Genomic DNA, 17,840 nt, shown 5'->3' on the forward strand with positions numbered 1-17,840 from the left:
ATACTCCCCAAGATAGAGACGTTGGCAATCTGGCAATCGGGGCACCCCCCAGGAAGTTAATCCCCACCTTCCCTTCGTGCCATTCCAGGACAATAACCAGATGAAGCCGGGCCCAGCGAGCAACCCTACAGAAGTCCAGGAGCTGTAAGAGAAGGAATACCACAGCAAACAGCAGAAAAGAGTTCCCAAGCAAAAATTTACAAATACCAGGCATTTGGATAAGGCAAGATAAGATGAGAGAATGGGATGAGACAGGATAAGATGGGTGCTCATTTCATCTTTCCCAGACATTCTTTCATTGAGCCGGTTTTTAGAAGTGGCAGTGGAGGCTCAGAGAGGTGAAGACACTTGCTCAGAGGCACACAGCTCCCAGCAGCAAAGCCAGAATTCGACCCCAGGTCTACCTGGCCACAAAACTGAGGTCTTCCTCAGAGTGCACAGTTTGCTTGGGGAAGCACAGAGTGGCCCATATGCTCGGTCAGAGGGAAAGAGGACAGACCCGCACCATGGCCACGACCAATCAAACGCCTCTGTGACCTCTGCCATCTAACACACACCAAGGGTGAGTGCAAATCATTTCGCATCTTGGACCACCCTTGAAATGTGTGTGACGGCCCAACTTTAGCGCTTCCCAAATTCTTTCTGGGACGCCACCCTGCTTTGTTTTGCATGGTGGTGATGAGTGCTTTATCAGGAAAGAGTTTCCAGACACAGTAACTTCAGGGAGTTCCAGGTTAAAGTACTTTTGTTTAGCGTGTTCCCCAGTGCAGGGCCTGTCAGAGCCTTTGATGCCAAGCGCATCTGATGCCCCCAGACGGAGGGAGCCGTGCCGCCCAAACTCATCGGCTCTCGGAGCCCGGTCCTTGGGAAGTGCGTCCGAAGGGCATCTGGAAGCAAACGTGTCTTCTCTCTTCTCCCTTGCTTTTCCAGACACATTGAAAACCGCAGAAAAGTTAAAAGACGTTTAAATCTAAGATCACGAGAACAATTACCCAGATCTCTCCCCAGATCATCCTTGAGAATCCCAAAATGCCCAAGACTCTTAGCTCCACAGCACATCTGAGTATAAGACCATTCCAAACACACACGACCTCACAGGTAGGGTCAGCCCACGCTTTTTGCCCCAACGGGAAAATCTAAAAATAGTGTTTAAAAATGTTATATACACAGTCCGGCACAAATAACACCCCCTTTTTATCACAAAAATCTTTTATTACCAAATCATGAGCATGTAATTCTGTCACATAACAATATGGCACTCAAACACGCCACGTGACATTTGAGGTGACATGTTCCAATTAAAACTAAATTATTACCCTGTGAACCCCACTCAAGCAGGCCCGTTACTTCTGCCGGCGCGCGCGCGCGTATATGTAAAACTTGAGTTTACAAAGTTTTAGAGACTAGACAAAGGAGTCAAATGTTGACTTATCATATGTCATTTATTGAGGCTGATGTATTTTTAAATCACATATGACATGCAATAACACTGACACAGGAAACCCACTCTCCCCCACTCCCACATATCACGAAACAGTCAGTGCAGACCCTCTGCCTGCATCTCCGTGTTAAGGAAGCCCCTCGAGGTGCCGTTCCCCGCGGTGTTCGTTCACCACTGCCCGGGGCTGCGCAGAAACGCACCCATGTCTCACCCGTGGTTGTGCCGTCACCAGAAATGTCACCCCAGGCCACAAGCACACACACTCGGGACACAGGGCCCGATGGAACAGTTATGTCTTTTCCCCTGTTCCCCTTTTTGGTGTCTGTGATCCTCAGCACAGCAGGGAGGGAACTGTTTGTAAAGTGAGCTTTGGGAGGCCTGTTTACGTGACATCGAACCCTGGCAGCTCTGAGTCACGGCCTCCTGGCGTCAAGCCTCCTCGGCTCTGAGGGGTGAGGTCTGGATTCTGCAGAGTGAGCTCGGAGGCTCGCACTGCTCCCAGACAGAACTTGGCTGGTCTCAACAAAATAAGTGCGGGTGGCCCGTGACCCCAGGGACCTCCTAGGAACCCGGGTGTCTCTCCCCACACCCCCTCTCCTGTGGGATGGTTATGGGGAGAGACCTCTCCCATCCTGGTTGGGCTCGATGAAGAAGAGGCCTCACTTCCCGGAGGACGTCTGTGCTTAGCCAGCCTCCAGGGGGTTAAGCACAAGCCTTGCTCGTCAGCTCGGGCGGCACCCAGCCCTGCTGTGGCAGGGAACTCTTTCTGCCTGGGACCAGGAAGAGTGAGGGCCAGAAAGGAAAAATTATTGACCCAGGGAGAGCACTCAATTGCAACCTCATGAGTAAATGGGCCATTTATCCCCCAGTCCGGAGCTCCCTGAAAAGGTGACCGTCCATCAATCCCTCCTCTGAGCTGCCCCTTGATGAGCTGTTCTATCAATGGGCTAATTTAGCTGATTACAGAGGAATTTGAGAGGAACGGGCTGCCGGAGCCTGGGTCTCGGCCAGCGATGCATTAAGTTCACTGGTGTCTCCACCACCTCCCCACCCCCGCCACTTGGGACCAATAGGGGAGTCTTGTTGCTGAAAACATGTCCCATCTGATGGGCTTTCGTTAAACTCAGCTCCCGCTTATCAGGTGCTAGGTGGAAAACCTGCTGTTCTGGGGCATAGATTGTTCTGTCCTCTGAGTCCTTGATGGAGCAAGATGGCCTCTGGGACCAGCGCCAGGCTATTCTCAGCTGCTGGTCAGCAGCAGGTCAACCGACGCCCAGCCCCATGGGATGGGAGTGCAGGAAGAGACTGTGTAGAGGCCCAGGCTGGACTGTCGTTGCTCCTTTACCCCCGCCGTCTGACCTTTGCTAGTGCACAAGGCTTGGGAAGTGTCCCGACCCTCCCTCAACAAAGGAGGGCCAAGCTTGCAACCAGCCAGAATGGGGGAACCACCATGCTGGAGATCTCCCCACTGCTCCCAAAGAGACTGCCTTCCAGAGCTCCCCCAATAGCCTCTAGTGGCCCCTTCTGACAATCCCCATATTCTGGATCAAGGTACTGCTCTATCCAGTTACTCCACTTAAAGCATTCAATTATTCGCCATTAGCCATTTACACTTTAGTATGAATTAGTCTTTTTACTTTACTTATGGCTCTGGGGACAAGACATGCAAGAATAAGTCCAGAAGTCTATGCAGAGAACAGAAGGGGTGAAGGACACTACATCAAAGGCTACAAAACATTCAGTTCCCTGCACAGTTGGGGCACAGCAGGTTGAAATGGAAAGAAAACAAAGGTACTGAAAGAGGAGGAAAGAAGGCCGTTTGTCACGTTTTCATTTTGACCTAGAGCGATCCCAAACGCAGAAAAGCTAGCTTTGCGCAGTGGCAGTATCGTAGCCAATGAGGTTTATCCGAGGCGCGATTATTGCTAATTGAAAACTTTTCCCAAATGCGGAAAAACATGCACCTTTCAGCTCAAACCCTTCATTAAAGGAATAAGAACACAGGCTTACACAGGGGGCTACAGAGTGACTTGCATATCAGTCATTTCTATTACAGTGGTCTGAAGCCAACCTCACCCCTTCTAGTGGACTTCTCTATTGGGACTGTGTTGGTACATAAGTAATCCCACTTGTTTACTTCTCCAACTAAAACCCAAGGCCATTTGTATTAAGCAGAAATCTTTTGATGACAAGTGACAGAAATCAAATAGAAACCAACCGGACCAAAAGAGTGACTTTATCAACTGACGTAACTTTAAAATTTAGAGGGTGAGTTTCAGGTATGGCTGGACCCGGGGCTCAAATGATGTCAGCAATCTCTTTCCAACTTTCATCTCTTCTCCCTGTCTGTTGACTTCATTCCTATACAGGTTCACCATGTATAGTTTCAACGAAGGCCACCAGAAACCCAGACACACATCTGCCAGCTTAGAAACCGTTGGAAAGACACCTGAGAGTTCCAGCAAAAGTCCCAGAACTGATTCTCATTGGACCCATTTGTGTCTTGCACCCATCCATCAACCAATCAGTGGAGCCCAAGGATGAACTGCCCAATTGGCCAGACCAAGTCACATGTCTAGCTCTGGGTCTGATAGGCTCAGCCACATCCCAACCACGTGACCTGTGAGTCGAGATGGGTGGTTCTCCAAAGAGAAACCAGGAAGCTGCTTTCCAGATGAAGAGGGAGGGATTCTAAGAAAGGGGGAGAAGCAGCTTCCCATAAGGCTCATAAATAGATTAGCGCAGAGAAGTGTTTGGGGTTGCCACATGGAAAATTCTAGATCCCAGTGGTGGTACATATAGTATAGACAGGACTAGTTTCAATGACCCCCATAAGACCTCCCCAAGACAGGTTAATCCCCGTGTAACTTTTACCTCATTCTCTGATATTCTGAAATCTGCCAATCCTTTCAGATTTCCAATTCAGTGGGCCTACCCGTGGCTGAAATGGCACATCAAAGACGTCCTGCTAATGACAAAAGCCCTGGTCTCAAGGGACACAGGTGGAGTCAAGTTCCAGAAGGATGGATATATTTCTTCATCTCAAGGAATAATTTGAGCAGCCAAGTAACCTCTCAAAGCCCCTCACTCAATTCAGCCCAACAAAGAGCATCAGGGAAGGACACTTTTGGAATCAGAGCCACGTTCAAGTGGGCACTATCCTGTGTTACCTGGGGCTAGTGAATGAACCTCTCTGAACTTCCTTTTCCTCAACCACAAACCACCTCTACTGCACAGAACTGTTCCAAGGGTTGGGCTAATCACACATTCAACACTCACTGGGCACCCACGCTTACTAGGCACAGTGCAAGGCACTGGGGGATTATAAAAGAAACAAAATTCAATACCTGCTTATATGCTAGCAGGGGAAACAGACACTAAGACACAAGTCAATTATTTCGCGTGTATGAGATAAATTCTATGGGGCATGGGGAGAGTAGAGCAAAGCAGTGGTAATTAGGAGTGATTATGGAAAAGTTTTAGTACTGAACGGGAAGGTCAGGGTGCACCTCACAGAGAAGGCAAGACTTGAGCAGAGACTTGAAGAAGGTGAGTGAGGGGGGAGGAGGAAGAGGGGGAAGAGGAAGAGGACGAGGGTCCCCATGGGAAAGACAGCCAGCACCAGGGGCCTGTGGTGCAAATGTGTCCGGTACAAGCATGGCAAGGAGGACACGATGGCCAGAGGAGGGAACAAGGGGGTGGACAGAGAAGAAACAAGGCGTCCAACCCCATAGGGACTCCTGGCCACTCTGAGGACATGACCCATGAAGTGATTAGCACGGCTTGGCCCCCGAAGATCCCAGGAGGTGGAAGGGTGGCGGTAACGGTGATAGAGACGCGGGGGGTGCTGATGTGGATGGCGAGGATGACGGCAATGTGACGGGACGGATCCTCCCCCACGCCAGCGACAGCGTCCAGGACAGCACAGAGAGCTGCTCGGAGGGTTTCCAAATTAACACGAGCAATTTGCACTTTGAACCCACGCTGAGAAAATGGCTCTGTAAACGCAGGGTGTTTCCTGCCATCACGGGCCTTTATCATGTGCCTGACACCATTATCGCCGAAAGGTCACCAGGTGGCACCCATTAGCAGGGCTAACACTTGTTCTCCCTGCCCCTCCCTGTCCTTCTCTGCCCCCTGATACCCCCAGAAACACCCTGAATCTACCCAAGGGCCCCCTGGATACCGTGTGGCCCTCACTGGGGGCCTTCTGTCCCACCCACGTGGGCCACTGCCTAGGAAACCTGGGGGGTGGCGGTCCAAATCACTCCAATATCATTAATACCAACCGAAAAGCCTCCGGGCTACCCGCATGGACATCATCGGGCCAGTGCTGGCCTCGCTCTGGCTCTGGGTTCCCGGAAGCTGTTCCGAAGTGTGACGAATCCTTCTCAGGTGGTTGTCGCCCCAGGTCATTGGTTTCAAAGCATAGTGTCTCTAAAGAGGAGTTTCCCACACACCTCCAGCACCTGGACACTTAGAGATGCAATGGAGGATGCCCCTTCCCGCGACCACTGACCTGGCTACATGGGCTCCTCTCTTCGCCTGAATTCCCTTTCCAAATGCCTTGCAACAGGAAGGTTCTTTCTGAAATTTCAGTTTAGAACGATCCCACTGTTCCAGGTCTTCTGAACGGCCTCCCAAAGGCGCAGACTCCACAGGGCACCACCAAAGCCCCTTGCGTCCCACCGGCCCTCCAGCCAGGCCGTGACCTTGATTGAGGGCTACCGTGCGTGCAGCTCCCCACCGCCCGAGCCGTGCCCTCGGCGTGGCCGGCTCCCAGGTGTCGGTCCACTCAGCCCCCTCCGCCCCTCCCGCAATCCCACTGCAGCTACAGCTCCCGCTGCCAGGCTGCATCCTGACGTCTCTCCCTCGTCTGTCGGACGTGAGATCTCATTCGCCCTCAGCCTCCCCCTCTGAGGAAGGGTCTGCACAACAACGGCAGGTGCTCAACAACAACTAACTGCTTGCACAGGAGAACCAGCTTGTGCGTTCAGTCAAGTACCATCCTGGCTTTCCGCCCTGAAGCCGCTGCAGACACACAGCGCTGCAGGCTCACTCTGCACCCGCGGTTCAGGTCTCTGCCCCACCTCTCGTCAGCAGGGACCTTCGGTGACTCGACCTTCCTGGGCCCGGTCTTCCCATCTCTAAAAGGGGGTGGCACCCGCCACTCCTAAAGGCTGGGATGAGGATTAAATAAGATATTCTAGGGCATAGCCCACAAGGGTTCGTAATCAATGTTATTACATTCTCCACAATCAATTAAGGGGTCCCCATATCCACGTAGCTGAGTAATTCTCCTCTATTTGCTCACTGATGTATCCCCAGTGACCCCCCCCTGCCTGGCACGCAGCACCTGGCCTTGCTAGGCCGACGGACACGCCCTGTGTTCTAGAGTCTCTGGCTTCACCTGTAAGACTCTCACGACACCATTTTCCTATTCCCAGAGCTGCTGATGCGGAGGGTGTGGGGGGCCCAGAACTCTGCAGTAGAACGGGCTCCCTGTGACCCCCCGACTCTCGGTAGGCCAATTGGTACGTCTTAGTCCCTCCACCTTTCCTCAGCCAGCCTCCCGCCTCTGGAATCCCTTACCCATCAAAGGCTGCCTGCTCCAGACCGAAAAGAGAGCTCACTTGTGAAACCTATGTTAGGGGGACAGGGAGGACCCTGGGAACACCTTGTCGGGACAGAATCAACTCCTATTATTTGGTGGAAGGTCCCAGTTTGGGATGCGGTATTTGCAGAATTGTGCTCCGCAGTTAGGGAGTGCTCTTTCAGCACTCTACTTTATACAGTAAAGTTCAGGGACCTCACTCAGCACAGGGCGATTCCAGCCAGCGTCACCGCCCCTTCCCCTCAGCTCCTCCCCTTTCCAACTGCAGTCGCCCATCCTCGAGCCCAGCCTGGGCATCAGTCCCCAGCATTACGCAGGGCTAACTAATACTATTTCCCCGAGGCCCGGGGACCCCGCAGAGGCCTTTAAGTGACTACTTGGTAACAGAACAATCAAGTTAAAAGATCAGTGTGACTCAGAGCATGAAATAGGAAAGCATCGTGGCCAATTGATTTGGACCACGCTGATTGGTCTGTGAAATGAATTCCATTCTCTGGACCCAGTGGAAGCCCGCCTTATAAATCACGGCTGCTCTTGGAGATTAATAAAGGAAAGGGGCTTGATTGAGAATTCAGAGCGCTGGCCCCGCCACAGATTTATAGACTCAGACAACTTGCCAGAGGGATTTCAAGCTGTCCCACCTATGGGACACTGTCATCAAGGAGGGTGAACTCTGAGGCCGCGGGCGCAGAGCGCGGGCAGAGCTGGAATCTGAGAAACAGGCCCCCCTGAGCGCCCCCCACTCACCCCAGAAACGAACTCGTCAAGTGGCTTTTGACAGAACACTCTGTGGGGTCAGACCCAGGTTCTGGACAGGGGGGCCGGTTTGATTTGAAAATCCTTCCGCAGCCCTCCTAAAACCTAACAGAGCAGAGGTGAGTCAAGATTATAAAACAAAAACAAAAGCAACAGAGGTCAAGGGAAGGGGTGTCGAATGAGATCCGCAGCCTGCGTGTGGGAAGGTCGACAGGGAGCGCTGAGACATTTGGCCTTCAAGAGCATCTTCCTTAAAAATTATTTTTTAAGTTACAGTTGATATTCGATATTACATTATTTTCAGGTGTACAACAGAGTGGTTAGACATTTATATATTACAACACGATCCCCCCCCCCCAGTAAATCTGGTACCCACTTGACACCATACGCAGTCACTACAGTTTCATGGACTATATTCCCTACCCTGTAACTGACATGCCCGTGACTACGCTGCGGCGGCCAATGGGTACGTCTTAGTCCCTCCACCTTTCCTCGGCCAGCCTCCCGCCTCTGGAATCCCTTACCCATCAAAGGCTGCCTGCTCCAGAACAAAAAGAGAACTTACTTTCGAAGCCTATGCTAGGGGGACAGGGAGGACCCTGGGAACACCTTGTCGGGACAGAATCAACTCCTATTATTCGGTGGAAGGTCCCAGTTTGGGATGCGGTATTTGCAGAATTGTGCTCCGCAGTTAGGGAGTGCTCTTTTAGCACTCTATAATGTTTTCGACGTGAAGGGTTTAAAACTCAGCAACACCTCAAAGTCAGCATGGCATTACCAACAGCAAGAAGGATACAAAGTTAATGTTACAATAGCCAAGACAGAGAAGCAACTTAAGTATCCACGGATAGACAAGCAGATAAAGAAGTGGTACATGTGTACATTGAAGTATTACTCAGCCACAGAAAAGAATACAATCTTGCAATTTGTGACAACATGGGTGGACCTTGAGGATATTATGCTAAGTGAAATAAGTCAGACAGAGAAAGACAAATAACACATGGGTTCACTTATACTCGTGTGTGGAATCTAAAAATCAAGTTCATAGACACGGAGAACAAATTGGTGGTTGCCAGATGGGAGGGGGTGGGAGGCTGGGTGAACAAGGTAAAGGGACCAGGAAGTACAAACTGCCAGCTACATAGTCCCAGGGATATAAAATACAGCATGGGGAATAGAGTCAGTAACAGTGTAATAACTAGGGTGCCAGGTTGGTACTAGAATCATTAGGGGGGTTACTTCGTAAGTTATATAAACATCTAACCAGCCCTGCCTGGTGTGGCTCAATGGATTGAATGCCAGGCTGCAAACTAAAAGGTCTCCGGTTCATTTCCCAGTCAGGGCATGTGCCTGGGTTATGGGCCAGGTCTCCAGTAGGGGGCGCATGAGAGACAACTGTTTCTCACACGTCAATGTTTCTGTCTCCTTCCCTTCCCCTCTAAGAATAAATAAAATCTTTTCTTTAAAAGTCTAACCACTATGCCGTACGCCTGAAACTACATCATATTGTATGTCAATTATAATGAAAACATAATTTTTAAAAGAATTTGTTTAAAATGACAAGAAAGGGGGATTATAAGAAAAGTTCTGAAGCACTGATAACATTCTCAACCTGGATGCAGGTGGTAAAATGCAATCGCCTCCACGCTTAGATTTACACTGTATTTACACTGATGTGCATCCTGCAATAAAAAGTTAGGCATTTAAAAAGCAGCACGGGACTGCTGGGACCAAATGAGCGCGTCCGATTACCCTGCGGCGTCCTGGCAGACCGCTTAAGGGGAAACGCCAGTTAGAAAGCCTTGTGTTCAGTTCCCATTCATTCATTCATTCATTCAACCCGGCATGCCTCCTGTTTACCCCACACCGTGCTTCACCTCCTCCAGGGAACTCATCACTACCTACAGTGTGTTGAAATGTGTGTGTTTTGCTTCCCGGCGTCTCATCTGTCCCCCCACCTCCTGAGGGCAGGGACCTCACCCTTCTAGTCACTGCGTTATTCCCAGAGCCTAGCATGTGCTGGCACCGTGCACACAACGACTGTTCGTTGGTTTCCCAAATGAAAGAAATCAAGGTCACACCGTGAGCTCTGGCGTGTCTGCACACACGCCTGCATGGCGGTGTTCGGTCACATGGTCGGTTTAAGCCAGTAAAATGTTACTGAGCATCTCTGGGTTTTGCACTGGCAGCCGTGAGCAAAACTGAAACCTTCCTGTGCAAACTCCCTGTCGGGGAGGGGGGGAGGAGCTGAGTTCACAAAAAGAAGTAATTAGGTAACAAGTGGTAAGACTGCCCCGCCCCTAAAGAGGGAAACTGAAGTGCTTCTGGGGTTCAGGAAGAATGCAATCAGAGGGAGACAGACCACAGGCAACAAAAGAAAAAAAACAGACAAGTGGGACATACAAGCTTCCTCAAAGCAAAGGAAATAACCACCCCACGGAAGGGGAGAAAATATTCATGAACCATAGATCTGATAAAGGTTTAACATCCGAAATATGTACTCCTGCAACTCAGTAGCAAAAACCAAATAAGCCAATCACAAAACAGGCGAAGGACCGGAATGGACACGTCTCCAAAGGGGACACACAGACGGCCAACTGACACACGGAAAGATGCTCAACATCACTAATCATCAGGGAGATGCAAGCCAAAACCGCAATGAGATACCAGCTCGCACCTGTTAAGACAACTCCTATGAAAGAGACAAGAGTGGACTCCGGGGAGGGTGTGGGGAACAGGGGACCTTGCCCATTGCTGGTGGGAATGTCAACTGGTGCAGCTGCTATGGAAAACCGTATGGAGGTTCCACACAAAAATGAAAAGCAGAACGACCATGCGACCCAGCAACCCCACTTTGGGGCGTCGACCCTAGGGAGGAAAAATCAGGATCCAAGAGACCTCGGCACCCCCAGGTCCATCGCAGCGCTATTTCCAACAGCCGGGGTAGAGAAACAACCCACGTGTCCGTCACAGAGGAAGGGAGCCAGAACACTAGCGTAGACACACAATGGAATATTATCCAGCCTTTAAAGATGCGAAATCCTGTCACTGGTGCCAACAGAGATAACACAGAGGACGCTGGGCTGAGTGACATAAGCCAGACACAGAGGAGCAAATGCCGCATGATCTCACTTACATCCAGGATCTAAAGCGGTCCGTCCGAGAAGCAGAGGGTAGAATGGAGGCGACGTTACCAGGGGCTGCAGAGACAGGGAGGTCGACGGCCGAAGGGCACGAAGCTTCATTCACACAAGGTCCCGGAGACCCGCCGACTGCACAGCCCAATGCTCAGAGTCAACGCCGCCCCAATGTGCTCGAAGGGCAGGGCTCGGGGGTGATGGGAATGTTTACGGCACTGATGGTGGCCATGGTTTCACAGGTGCATATTTACCTCCAGACTTACCGAGCTGTACAACAAATTCGTACAGCTCTGTGTGTGGCAATCATACTGCAACCAAGTGTTTTGTTTTGTTTTGCTTTGTTTTTAAACAAAGCAGTGAGACAGAAAGAAGCGGATGCTCACTGCCGACGCCCACCTTGATGGCGGAGTTAGGACCTAAATCCCAGACCAGCTTCCCAGGAGCCTGGGTGGGGCCCCATCCACTGAGCTGCTCTCCTGGATTCCCCGCGGCCCCAACACAAGCGCGTCCACCTTGAGTGAGCCTGAGTGAGTCAGAGCCTCTTAAATGCAGACGTAAGGGACCGAACTGTGTCTCCTCCTCACCCCCAAATTCCTACACCGAACCCCTAACCCCCCATGGGACTGTATTTGGAGATGAGGCCTTTAAGGAAGTAATGAAGGTCACGTGAGGTCATAAGGGCGGGGCCCTAACCTGACGGCCTTACAAGGAAAGGAAGACCCTCCGTAGCTGCTCTCCGTGGGGGCCCACAGAGGACACCAAGGGAGGGCACCATCTGCAAACTGAGGAGAGAGGTCTCACTGGGAACCAGCCCTGCTGGTACCTTCACCTTGGACTTCCAGCCTCCAGAACCGGGAGGAAGGAGATTGCACTGTCGAAGCCACCCAGTCTCTGTCCTTCGTTTTGGCAGCCTGCGCAAACTGACACACCACGTGTATCTGGGCCTGGGGCTTTCAGTCGATGACACGCACAAGCTGGGACTCTGCTGACACCTGGGTGGCACACGGTCTGGAAGGGAGCGGCTTCCCGCAGCCCCGTAGGGGTAATTCAGCATCAGCACATGAGCAGATGTCCTACAATCCTGCCAGGAAGCGGGCATCAGAGGGGTTACTGGAAGTGGTCGAAACTTTGTCCTTGTCAACTTTCTTCCCGGTTAGTCATTCATCCGACCAGCATTTATGGAGCACCAACTATGTACCCGGTACGGTGCAGACCCAGGAAAGGCAACAAGGTAACCAAGACACAGCAAGCCCTTTTCCCGTGAGGCTGGTGGTCTCGTGTGGAGAGAGGGAGAATCCACAGATGGACAAGGCGATTTCAAAGGGCAGTGAGGGTTCTGAAGGGAACAGAACAGGGTGGCATGCAGGCGAGCCCTGGAAGGGGGGATCCCTCTGACCGGATGGTCGGGGCAGGCCTCTAAGAGGAGGTGACACGTGAGCTGGGACCTTGAAGGCCAGCAGGGTGTGGCCGAACAGAAGCCTTGGAGAAAGAAGGCCTCGGGCAGGGGGTCCAAGAGCAAACACTCTGAAACAGAAATGAGGACCTGTAAATGCCCTGCTGCCAGAACCTGGAATCACCACCGGGTCTGAAGGGAGGAGCAGGTGCTCAGTAACTATTTGTTGCTTAAACAGAAACACTCACCTGCCTGTGTCTCAGGCCAGCGGAGGAATACTGGAAGCCCCTCGAGCTCCGCAGCAGGCCAGCTCAGCCAACGGGGTTTGGGTCCCTGCCCCGCCTCTCGTCAGGATCGGAGGCTACGGAGGGTCTGGTGTACTTGTCGGGGGTCGGGGGGACCAGTATTTATCCAGTCGGGCACCATGCACTCAAATCTATGTTTCCCAACCTGGTCGTTCAAAGTGTGGTCCTCTCACCTGCAGCGTCGGCGCCACCCGGGAGCCCTTCAGAGCTCCTGTCCCCACCCCGACCTCAGAACCAGGGACACATTTGCACAGACTCGCATGAGCACTGCAGTCAAGAGTCACTGCTCTGGAACACGCCCTGCGGCCATCACTCGACCTCACCCTTGGAAGGAAACCATTACAGGACGTGACCCATACACAAAATATGACTCTATCATCCTCTCCCTCGGGTTTGATACTGACTTATTTTAAGGTTTTATTTATTTTTAGAGAGAGAGGAAGGGAGGGAAAGAAATATCAATGTGTAGTTGCCTCTCGCACGACCCCTCCTGGGGACCTGGCCCACAACCCCGGCCTGTGCCCTGACTGGGAATCGAACCAGTGACCTTTCGGTTAATCCACTGACCCACATCAGCCAGGGTCCAATTTATTTTAATAGCCCCAGAGAAACGCAATGCCCCATGGGCCGCAGAGGCGCCGTCCGGGGAAAAAGACTTGGATCTGGAAAGGACTCATCACTCAGAAAGGCTCAGAAGGGAGGCAACTCAGCAACGTTTGGTCTTCATTTTCTGTTTTGCTCATCCTGGGAATCAGAGTCAAGTGAGGACAGACTCCCCCCGAGGAAAACCAAGACCGACCAGCCGCACTGAGTCATGACTGGTGTGTTTTCACGGGTGTGGGGAGAAGTCCTTGGTAATAAGCTCTTGTAATGGCCCGGAAAGGGGGGCAGTTACCAGCACTGGTTACACACTGCTCCAGGGTCTCCGGGCCTTCAAAGCCAGAGGCCTCTCTTCCCCAAGGACTAGGACTGTGGATACTTCTGATCGGGGTGATCTCTGGTGGGAAGAAGGCCCTGGCGTTTGATCAGACACAGATGGGGCGGCGGGGAGTCATCGTCCCGGGAAGCCAGGGCTGTCTCGTCTGCAAAGCCCTATGTGGGGAAGGCGCAGGGTCAGTGGGAATGGTTTCGACAGCCACGGGTCAAATTAAAAGGCGAAGAGAAGACTGTAATCTGTATTTCAGGGGCCCAGCCAGAGCGAGACAGCCACATCCGAGGACGAACGCACACGTGCCCAGTGGGCTCCGTCGCCAGCGCCTTCAGAAAAAGGATGGTGATGAGTTTGCACAGGAAGGAACACTGTTTCCAGGAATCAATGAAGGAACGATGACGAGACAGGACAGGAAGGACCCGAGTCACCACCTTACCGGCCATGGCAGGGCACCGACGGCGAGATCAATCACTCGGGCGTTTGTCTAGCTGAGGAGCGTCATCCTGACCCTGGACTTTTCCATCCCCGCCTCCCAGGTCAGCGGACTCTGCCAGCAGTTCACAGGGAGGGTGACCAGAGGGACTGGGCTCTAAGGTGGCTCGCAGAAGTTCACAGGCCACCCCTGACCAGCCTCCCCAGCACGGGGTGCAAGTGGGGATCAATTAGGGAGAAAAAATGTAAATCCCACACCCGAGATCACAGGACGGAAAACAAAACCCTCGGCAATACACATCCCCATGCGGACTTCAACAGAGAGTCCTCTAGACCAGGGGCGAGCAGACGTTTTCTATGAGGGCCAGATAGCACACAGTTTAGACTTTGCAGATCGTAGTATCTCTGTCGCAACTACTCAACTCTGCCAGCCCAGCATGAAAGTGGCCACGGGTGACATGCAAATAATGAGCATGGATTGTTACAATAAAACTTTATTGACAAAAACAAGCTGTGGGCCAGATCTGGCCTGCAGGCCAGAGTTCGCCAGTCCGTGACCTAGAACAATTTGGTCCCACCTGCTCATTTCACAGAAGGGAAAACCAAGGGGGAAGTGACTTGCCCAAGGACACACAGGTTGGTCAAAACAGAGCTGGGGTTGAAAGTCTACAATGCTGATTCTGACTTCTTCAGCTTCCTCCACCGCACCACATCCCTTCCTGCCTGCCTTTTATTTGTGCTCCAGACTGGATACTGTGTACAAACACACACAGTCCTTACGATTGCAAAGCTCCAGCTTAGTACTACATTTAGAACCCATTGTATAAATAGGCTTACTTAAAGAATCTACATTAAGTTTGTGTTGGTTTGTAAAAACTGTAATATTCTAAAGCCACTGAACGTAACTATGAGACTAGCGCGGACCTGAGACATGCGATACCTTTGAAAATATATTTCCTCTTTTCATGGGTAGGCAATTATTTGTTGATTAATTACATAGCTCATCATACTCATCCAAGGGGAACGAAATTGTGCATGGTACTTACAGGTGGAAAGAGAAATTGCCCATTGTCCCATTATTCAAAGATATTCCCATTAGCAATTTGGTGGACATTCTTCTACTTTTGTTACAATGTACCTTTACAGACAAAAGGACACACAGGGGTGAGGGTGAGGGGTGAAGGGGTAACTGCACAGATGCAGCATTGCTTCTGCAGTAAAATGCACAGTTTCCCACAGACTGACTGGCTGTCGGGTTTTGGAGCGCGGCCTGCTGAGCCGGCTTTTGCCCGAATTGCTCAAGAGCCCATGGGGCTCAGATGGAACAATGTCAGTGGCAGTCAGCACGACACAGGCAAGTCTACAGGGACAGCCCTCATTTTGCCCCACGTTAGGAAAGGTGAAAGGAACAGCCGATTCCTTGAGTGTTTACTTTTTGAACAGGTTTGCCTAATGCTCTCACTCCCTACGATGGCTTCAATGGTCCAGAAATAAGCACGCTGCCGCCAGTGCACAGGAAGCTTCACAGAGACCCCGAAAGATGGCCACGGAAGATAAATAATCCACGGCAGGGAAATATTCGGCGTGAGCCTCCGGGGAGTGGGCTGAGTTTTTGTTGTTGTTTTTTTAACCTCTCCATCTCGGATTTATGCCTCTGACAAGCAAGTAAAACATGAGACCCCCCTCGGGCAGGGGGACTCGGGGCTGGGACCACGACAACCCCACGAGCTCCGCGGTTCCCTCCCCCTCACGTGGCGCCTCTTGTCACGTAAATCATCCACGTCCCGATCCAACTCAAACACGGCCGTTCTCTGAAGCTGGCAAGGGGAGGTCTCCATGATTCATAATGATTAATTCCATCCATCCATTTCTGAGCCCTGACTATACGAGAGTATTCATTTAGGGTTTTCTCAGTTGTAAACCGCGGATGCCAACTCCAGATTCTGTAAGCAAAGCAGGGCATTGTTGGAAGATGACTGGGTTGCCCCCGAAGGACCGACCTGGTAAAGACAGGACTCAGGGCCCCGAGGCCAGGCACGGCCGCCCGGATGAGTCAGCTCCCGCCAAGTGGCCCCTTCCCATCATTCTGTGTGGCGCTCCAGCCGTCAGCCAACTTCCATCTCCACACTCAGTAGACAAAGCATTGTTTCCAAAATTCAAGTCCAATGATGCCTGTCCTCTAGTGAAAGCCCTTCCCTGGCCTCCCATTGTCTCGAATACAGACGGCCCATTATGTATTAGAGACACCAGGGTATGGTACCCATCTGTTCATCTTCTTTTAAAAAAAATAAGATTTTATTTATTTTTAGAGAGAGGGCAAGGGAGGGAGAAAGCCAGGGAGAGAAACATTAATGTGTGATTGTCTCTCACGTGCCCCCTACTGGAGACCTGGCCTGCAAACCCAAGCAGATGTCCTGACTGGGAATCGAACCAGTGACCTTGTGGTTTACAGACCGACACTCAATCCACTGAGCCACACCATCCAGGGCTGTCCATCTTCTTCTACTTGTTGTCTCTCCTTCCCTCACCACATCCCCAGCTATGTTGAGCTCCTTCCTCCCTCTGGGATTTGGCACATGCCCATTCTTCTTTCTGGTCTTCTCTTCTTCCACCCTCCTTCCTGCTCGCCCCTCCCTCTTCCCCTGGGTCACAACTCCCCACCCGTGTGAGTTTGCTAGGCTGCCAGGACAAAGCCCCCAAATGGAGTGCTGGAAACCCAGTTCTGGGACTGTCTCACAATTCTAGAGGCCGCACATCCAAGGTCGCGGTGTGGCAGGGCCCCGCGCCTTCGGAAGGGGCTGGGGAAGGGCTGCTCTCTGCCGCTCCCCGTGCTTCTGCTTGTTTGCTGCCCGTCTCTGGTGCTCCTGGGCTTCTAGGAACACCACCCCAGCTCTGCCTTTATGGTCACACATCTGTCTCTCAATGTCCCCTTTTCATAAGGACAACGGTCATACCGGCTCAGGGGCCCGCCCGACTCCAGGATGGCCTCATCTCAGCTAACTACATCTGCAACGAACTTCTGCCCAAATGAGATCACACTCTGAAGTACTAGCAGGTGGGGGCCTCAACATATATACTGGGGATTGGGGGGGGGTTACACAATGCAGCCCAGAACACCACCCTGCCAGCCTGAAATAAAGATGCCCCTTACACGAGACAACCCCCCCGCGACTCCCCAGCCCAAGCGGCCCCTCCGCACTCACGGCACCCACAGGCTTGTCCTGGCAGCACTTCTCAGAGCTCAGGTAACTCTGTCCTGTGATCTTCCAACACCAGATTGAGTTCCGCGGGGTTAGGGCCTGCACCCCTCCTTCACACGGTATCCCCGGTGACGGGCCCATAGCAGATTCTTCATCCTTAACCATCCGATGGACAGACCACTCACCAACGAGCCACAGAGTAGCACGAGGTTGACGGGCTCGGATTTGGGGGACAGATGAACTGGATTCAAACCCCACTTCCACTCCTTTCTAGACCAATGAGCTTAGTCCAGTTACCCTGCTTTTCCATGACTTGGTTTCCCCTTCTGTAACACAGGGGTAATAATAGTACCTCCTCCGTCAGGGTGTCAGGTGAGTTAAGACAGGTAGGAAGTACAGATGTTGGTGGTCGAGAGCGGAGTCACGTCAGCTCCGCAGACAGGGACACCAAAGAGGGACTCCCGGAGCCTTTGCCAGGACACAGAACCCGTGGCTTTTACTGACGTTCGAGGCCATGCTTTCCCATGACCCAGGGCCAGCATCCCCGGTCTCCTTCCACCCCTGCATTTTGCATTTCTGGCTGGCTTGGCCACGCGTCTCATTGGGGTGCAATTTCATGCGGTTTGGG

At 52.0% G+C, this 17,840-nt stretch overlaps 1 pseudogene; it reads left to right on the plus strand.

The window, feature by feature from the left end:
- The first annotated feature begins 3,309 nt into the window (after positions 1-3,309).
- On the plus strand, positions 3,310-3,392 carry LOC119057502 (uncharacterized; annotated as a pseudogene).
- The last annotated feature ends 14,448 nt before the right edge of the window (positions 3,393-17,840 follow it).

The sequence above is a fragment of the Artibeus jamaicensis genome, unplaced genomic scaffold, assembly GCF_021234435.1.
Source record: "Artibeus jamaicensis isolate MK-2021 breed Jamaican fruit bat unplaced genomic scaffold, CSHL_Jam_final contig_525, whole genome shotgun sequence".
Taxonomy (NCBI): domain Eukaryota; kingdom Metazoa; phylum Chordata; class Mammalia; order Chiroptera; family Phyllostomidae; genus Artibeus; species Artibeus jamaicensis.